Genomic DNA, 7694 nt, shown 5'->3' on the forward strand with positions numbered 1-7694 from the left:
GGTAGCCTCTTATAATCCAACAGATTCCATAGTGCAGTGTTGCAAGATCAAACACTTCAATGCACAATGTTCTATTGTCCACACCTCGATTAGACTGAAAGGCTATAAATCCCCCCCATCCAAACTAACATGCATTAGCCTACACTTTATATATCACAGTTTTAAACTGACGCGGTAGGGAGTGCTTTGTGACACACAGGAGCAGCCGTTCACCAATTGGACAGCTCATAACTTTGTTAAATCTCCAAGGCCTCCAAAACATCTGCAAAGAGGATGTCTGCCAACGAGTTTTAACGCTCAATCTGATTGAATGTAGGGCTTAGTCCTTGTAAATTATTATCTTTATTATCTTTCGATCATGGAGAAATGGGGGTATATAGTAGTAGATACATACAACTTGACTCGGGCCATTAACAGCAGAGAAAAATACAAAGAAATAGTGATTATTTTGTGTTTACAGGAACCCTAGTGGTGGGGGAGGGATATTAATTAATTTAGATTTATGATAAAGATTAAGAACAGAAAAGGATATATAATGTTTTACAATTGGGTTGGTGGCAGGAGAAAATGAACAAGAGCTTATACGCATAGCAAATGGCTCACTATTCCCTACCACTTTATCTTGTTTTACCTTTATTTAACTAGGCAAGTTAGTTAAGTACAAATTCTTATTTTCAATGACAACCTAGGAACAGTGGCTTAACTACCTTGTTTAAGCGCAGAACAACAGATTTTTACCTTGTCAGCTCAGGGATTCCATCTTGCAACCTTTCAGCTACTAGTCCTACACTCGAACCACTAGGCTACCTGCTGCCCAGTAGCTTGCAAAAGTATTCATCCCCCATGGCGTTTTTTCCTATTTTGCTGCATTACAACCTGTAATTTAAATTGATTTTTATTTGGATTTCATGTAATGGACATATACAAAATAGTCCAAATTGGTGAAGTGAAATTATTATTATTATTTTTTTAATGAAAAGTGGTGCGTGCATGTGTATTCACCACCTTTGCTATGATGCCCCTAAAAAAGATCTGGTGCAACCAAGTACCTTCTGTAGTCACACAATTAGTTAAATAAAGTCCACCTGTGTACAATCTAAGTGTCACATGATCTCAGTACTTATACACATGTCCTGAAAGGCCCCCAGAGTCTGCAACACTACTTAGCAAGGGACACCACCAAGCAAGAGGCACCATGAAGACCAAGGAGCTCTCCAAACAGGTCATGGACAAAGTTGTGCAGAAGTACACATCAGAGTTGGGTTATAAAAAAATATCAGAAACTTTGAACATCCCACGAGCACCATTAAGTCCTTTATTAAAAAATTGAAAGAATATGGCACCACAACAAACCTGCCAAGAGAGGGCCGCCCACCAAAACTCAATGACCAGGCAAGGAGGGCATTAATCAGAGAGGCAACAAAGAGACTAAAGATAACTCTGAAGTAGCTGCAAAGCTCCACAGCGGAGATTGGAGTATCTGTTCATAGGACCACTTTAAGACATACACTCCACAGAGCTGGCCTTTATGGAAGAGTGGCCAGAAAAAAGCCATTGTTTAAAGAAACAAATAAGCAAACACGTTTGGTGTTCGTCAAAAGGCATGTTGGAGACTCCCCAACGATATGAAAGAAGATACTCTGGTCAGAGACTAAATTGAGCATTTTGGCCATCAAGGAAAATGCTATGTCTGGCGCAAACCCAACACATCGCATCACCCTGAGAACACCATCCACCATGTTGGTGGCAGCATTGTGCTGTGGGGATGTTTTTCATCGGCAGGGAAACTGGGCAACAGGTCAGAATTGAAGGAATGAGGGATGGAACTAAATCAAGGGAAATTCTTGAGGAAAACCTGTTTCAGTCTTCCAAAGATGTGGGACTGGGACAGAGGTTCACCTTCCAGCAGGACAATCACCCTAAGCATACAGCTAAAGCAACACTTGAGTGGTTTAAGGGGAAACAATGAAATGTCTTGGAATGGCCTACTCAAAGCCCAGACCTCAATCCAATTGAGTATCTGTGGTATGACTTAAATATTGCTGTACACCAGCAGAACCCATCCAGCTGGAGCTGGAGCAGTTTTACCTTGAAGAATGGGCAAAATCCCAGTGGCTAGATGTGCCAAGCTTATAGAGACATGCCCCGAGAGACTTGCAGCTGTAATTGCTGCAAAAGGTGGCTGTACAAAGTCTTGACTTTGGGTGGGTGAATAGTTATGCACACACAAAGTCCTAATGCTGCAGTAAGTGCAGAGGTTTATGTTCTTTACAGGCTCGTTGGCTTTGGGATGTTCTGTTAACATTTCTCTCTTTCTGTTGTCGATGTTCATCTAAAAGCTGAGTGACTAAGAGAATAGGAAAAACCTGCTGAGCATAAAACATTGATCCTTACTTATGTAATATTTATTTTCACAATGTGTTGAGATAGCGCTGACAGACATGTAAGCTCTGCTTCTAGCTCCTAAGCAACTTTGCAGTAAGTCCAGGTGATAACAGATTACATTGATAACTTAAGCTTGGTTCCAAAGTTTCTAAAGCATACCAAACTTTTTTTGATTGTGGTATAGTGTCACCATAACATTTGAATTGAGGATCATAACCATTAGGATCTGCAATCTGCAGTCCTAAATCCCCCCTTTAAAGCCTTCAGATGTGAGTTAAACAGCTAACTTGCACTCTTTTAGGCTATGGATAAAAAAGTAAACTTGTTCTAAACGTTTAGCTCAGTTGTTTGCTGCTTTGCATTTGGCGAATTCATTTGTAAAACATTTACACTACATGACCAAAAATATGTGGACACCTGCTCGTCAAACATCTCATTCCAAAATCATGGTCATTAATATGAAGTTGGTCCCCACTTTGCTCCTATAACAGCCTCCACTCTTCTGGGAAGGCTTTCCAGTAGATGTTGGAACATTGCTGCAGGGACTTGCTTCCATTCAGCCACAAGAGCATTAGTGAGGTCAGTCACTGATGTTGGGCGATTAGGCCTGGCTCGCAGTTGCCATTCCAATTCATCCCAAAGGAGTTCAATGGGGTTGAGGTGAGGGCTTCGTGCAGGCCAGTCAAGTCCTTCCAAACCAATCTCGACAAACCATTTCTGTATGCAACTCGCTTTATGCACGGGAGCATTACCATGCTGAAACAGGATAGGGCCTTCCCCAAACTATTGCCAATAAGGTGAAAGTAATCATAAAATATTTAAATAATTAAACAATCGTCTTGATTGACATTGTATGCTGTAGCGTTAAGATTTCCCATCACTGGAACTAAGGGGCCTAGCATGAACCATGAAAAACAGCCCCAGAGTATTATTCCTCATCCACCAAACTTTACAGTTGGCATTATGCATTTGGGCAGGTAGTGTTCTCCTGGCATCCGCCAAACCCAGATTCGTCCGTCGGGCTGCCAGATGGTGAAGCGTGATTCATTACTCTAGAGAACGCATCTTCAATGCTCCAAAGTCCAATGGCGGCAATATTTACACCACTCCAGCTGATGCTTGGCATTGCACATGGTGATCTTAGGCTTGCTCGGCCATGGAAACCCATTTCATGAAGCTCTTGTGCTGACGTTGCGTCCAGAGGCAGTTTGGAACTCGGTAGTGAGTGTTGGAACCGAGGACAGACGATATTTCCGCACTATGCCCTTCAGCAGTCGGATGTCCCATTCTGTGAGCTTGTGTGGTCTACCACTTCGCGGCTGAGCTGTTGTTGCTCCTAGAGGTTTCCACTTCACAATAACAGCACTTACAGTTGACCGGGGCAGCTCTAGCAGGGCAGAAATTTGATGAACTGACTTGTTGGAAAGGTGGCATCCAATGACAGTGCCACATTGAATGTCACTGAGCTCTTCAGTACGGGCCATTCTACTGCCAACGTTTGTCTATGGAGATTGCATGGCTGTGTGCTGGATTCTATACACCTGTCAGCAACGGGTGTGGCTGAAATAGCCAAATCCAGTAATTAGAAGGGGTGTCCACATGCATTTGTACATATAGTGCATAAACAAGAGCATTCAATATGCAGGTTAATATATGTAGACCCATATCTAGGCTATGGACATTACTTTGTACAATTTCTCCAGTCAGTTATTGTTTTCTTGCTCAAACCTCAAGCAACACCTGTCAAACTCAGACAGTTCTCTCAAAACCCAGGGATGTCGATTAGCACGGGACTAGTATTTTCAGAGGACTTTGGCAAAAAACAGTTGGTCATTCTGGTTAGTCGTTCTGATTTCAGTTTCCATTTAACCCATCTAAACCGTAGGCTACAGTTCCCTTTGACATGCCATAGGCCTATTTGAAGTCCCATCTAGTCACATATAGTGACTGTGTAATTTCTATAGAGCCTCACATCATCACACAACACACTGCTTCACCAAACCTTTTTCAAACATTACATTTCTCACTCTCCCTTGTTTTTATTTTCTACTCTCCTTTCTCAGCTTTCGTCTTATTGAATTAAACTTTAACAATGCCCTTTATGTCTCCGTGGATCGACTTTTTCTGCAGTTTCCGAAAGCATTATTTGCCGATTGGCTGTGTAGGCTACTTGAGCCCTAAAGAGGAGACTTATGCACTAATAGCAGATAAAGGTTTTTCTTTCATTTTTTTAGTCTGTGTAGACTATAGAAGATTTAACTTTTTTTTTTAAGGAAATGTTTCTATTTACTCATCCTGCCACCAACACCCGCCCTTCAGCCACACACTATTTAATGACTCTAAACCGCCCCGGGGTTGTAACCAAGGCGAGTGTGGGTTATGAGTCAACCCGTGTATCACTGCTGCCATCGTCAAAGCTCAACAGAGGTTCGCCAGGTGCCGCCCGTACTCAGCATGCAGGTAGCATAACATGACAGAGAGGACAAACCGGTGTTAGTTCTGGTGATGACTGATGTTCCATACTAATTTTTTCATCTAGGGGTGTATGAGAGTACGGATAACATGTGAGACTCCATAACGCAGACAGAACTTAAGAGCGCATTGAAGATGAAAGGGAAATATTTTTAGACTAAAGAACCAATAAAAGCCTTCAGACAGACCGCCTCTGGAAAAGAGTAATGTAAACAACACTGTTGGTTTAACTCAGATTTGTTTTACTGAGAGAGGAGAGTTACTCTTTGAAATGTACGTCGTTTGCCGCTCCGCAGGCCATGAGAGCAGCAGACAGATGGATTCTGAGCAGACTACACAGGACAGATGGATTCTGAGCAGACTACACAGGACAGATGGATTCTGAGCAGACTACAAAGGACAGATGGATCCTGAGCAGACTACACAGGACAGATGGATCCTGAGCAGACTACACAGGACAGATGGATTCTGAGCAGACTACACAGGACAGATGGATTCTGAGCAGACTACACAGGACAGATGGATCCTGAGCAGACTACACAGGACAGATGGATTCTGAGCAGACTACACAGGACAGATGGATCCTGAGCAGACTACACAGGACAGATGGATTCTGAGCAGACTACACAGGACAGATGGATCCTGAGCAGACTACACAGGACAGATGGATCCTGAGCATGCACGGAAGGGTCCTGTCACCCGATATGAACTGAATCCCTGCTATCGACCATGATAAAGGCAGCGTTTTTCCCCGACTGAAATTTAAAAAAAGGAAAAGACATACATGGTTATAATCAGAAGACGTCGTACAGAGAAGAGCAGACAGTAGACTGCTGCAGCCGTCATATAGCATAGCATAGCATAACATAGCATAGCATAGCTTAACATAACATAACGGCAGGGTAGTGGTTAGAGCGTTGGACTATTAACCGGAAGGTTGCAAGTTCATATCCCCAGAGCTGACAAGGTACAAATCTGTTGTTCTGCCCCTGAACAAGCAGTTAACCCACTGTTCCTAGGCTGTCATTGAAAATAAGAATTTGTTCTTAACTGACTTGCTTAGTTTAAAAAAATAACATACTAACTGTACTAACTAATATTATCACTACTAATGCGTTCAGCATTAGTAAATGTGTTTCAAATCAAACTTTATTTGTCACGTGCGCCGAATATAACAGGTGTAGGTAGACCAGACCTTACAGTGAAATGCTTACTTACAGGCTCTGACCAATAGTCAGAAAGAAAAAGGTGTGTGTGTAAGTAAGTAAAGAAATAAAACAACAGTAAAAAGACATTTGAAAATAACAGTAGCGAGGCTACATACAGTCACTGGTTAGTCAGGCTGATTGAGGTAGTATGTACATGTGGGTCTGGTTAAAGTGACTATGCATATGTGATGAACAGAGAGTAGCAGCAGCGTGTAAGTGAGTGACAAGATCATCTTTAACCTAGGCCTACAATATAGATTCTACCTGAGCTAAAGGCTCTTTCTAACGGTATATACCGCTTAAAAGCCATGAGAGAAAATAGACGATGACCTGATAAGAAGAAGAAGAAGATACTGAAATATTCATTAGAGTGTCTGAAATAAGCTGTTAACAGAAAGTTTCCATAAAGGGTGATGAAAGCTTGATTGCCAACAGCTGATCACTGCGTGGGCGTTTAACAAGCCAATGACATGCTATGTAATGCTGGTATCAACAGCCAATCCAACACGGCTAGAAGCTATATAAACGAGCCTTGATTACTCATTGCAGCGCAATGCTACAATTATAGGAAAGATGTTTTAAGGTTATGGTTGGAGGTGATGGGCGTTTTAAAATGAGCTGTACTTCTTTAAAATATATGCTAAATGACGAAAGACCCAGGAATGTTTAGCGATAGACTGACGACATCCGAGTATCACAAGATATCACACGTGCTGGACAGCACATGTAAAGGGCCCACGGCATTTGGGCCAGCACGATGGTGGCAGATATGAGTCACACTCAGTCACACAGCCACGGTAATGAGTGTAGCAGAGTGATATGCATCAGGGTTTAAGATGTCTGTGTTCGCACAATGTACAAGAATGCATGATAACTCACGTAACTGGATACTACCATCCCAGAGAAAAAAAAGAGTACAATCCTAAAATATACCTGATGCTTTATGAGCACTACAGCAATAAAGAAGATGACAGAACTAATTAAAGAAACTACACCCCCAAAACTATTTTTTTGGGGGCATTTGATTCATTAGTCCATTGTTCACATAGCCCCACAATGTTGTGCTCGTCAGCAATCAAGTTTTCAAGATATGTAACTTTCAAAAAACCACAGCAATAATCCCTGAATGATTCATTTTGAGTGAAAATTCATCATAAAGGGAATGATTTCTGCATTTTGAAAGTTACGTATCTTGGAAACCTGATTGCTGACAATAAAAAATGATTGTGACTATATCAACCATGGACTAATAAGAATTTGTTCTTAACTGACTTGCCTGGTTAAATAAAGGTAAAAATGAATTTAAAAAATGTCAAAAGATCATTTTTTGGGTGAAGTTGTCCTTTATTAGACAATTTAAAGAATGCATGTTCATCAAGTAAAGGATTAATCTGGGATAAACCAGACGATAAAATGTGATCACCGATACTTACATTACAATAAAACACCAGAAACACAGAGAACATAAATTGTCAAAGCAGCACAAAGCTAATGAACATAAACTAGTGTTCAGGTAAAAGCCTCATAGCATTGTTTAAAAGTTCTGCTGACACGTTCTGTTTGCACTTGGATCAAATGAATCTGTCTGCCGTCTTACTGCTATGCTCCATGCAGATGCTGTGGAAGGGG

This window comes from Oncorhynchus clarkii, chromosome 7, assembly GCF_045791955.1.
Source record: "Oncorhynchus clarkii lewisi isolate Uvic-CL-2024 chromosome 7, UVic_Ocla_1.0, whole genome shotgun sequence".
NCBI lineage: Eukaryota > Metazoa > Chordata > Actinopteri > Salmoniformes > Salmonidae > Oncorhynchus > Oncorhynchus clarkii.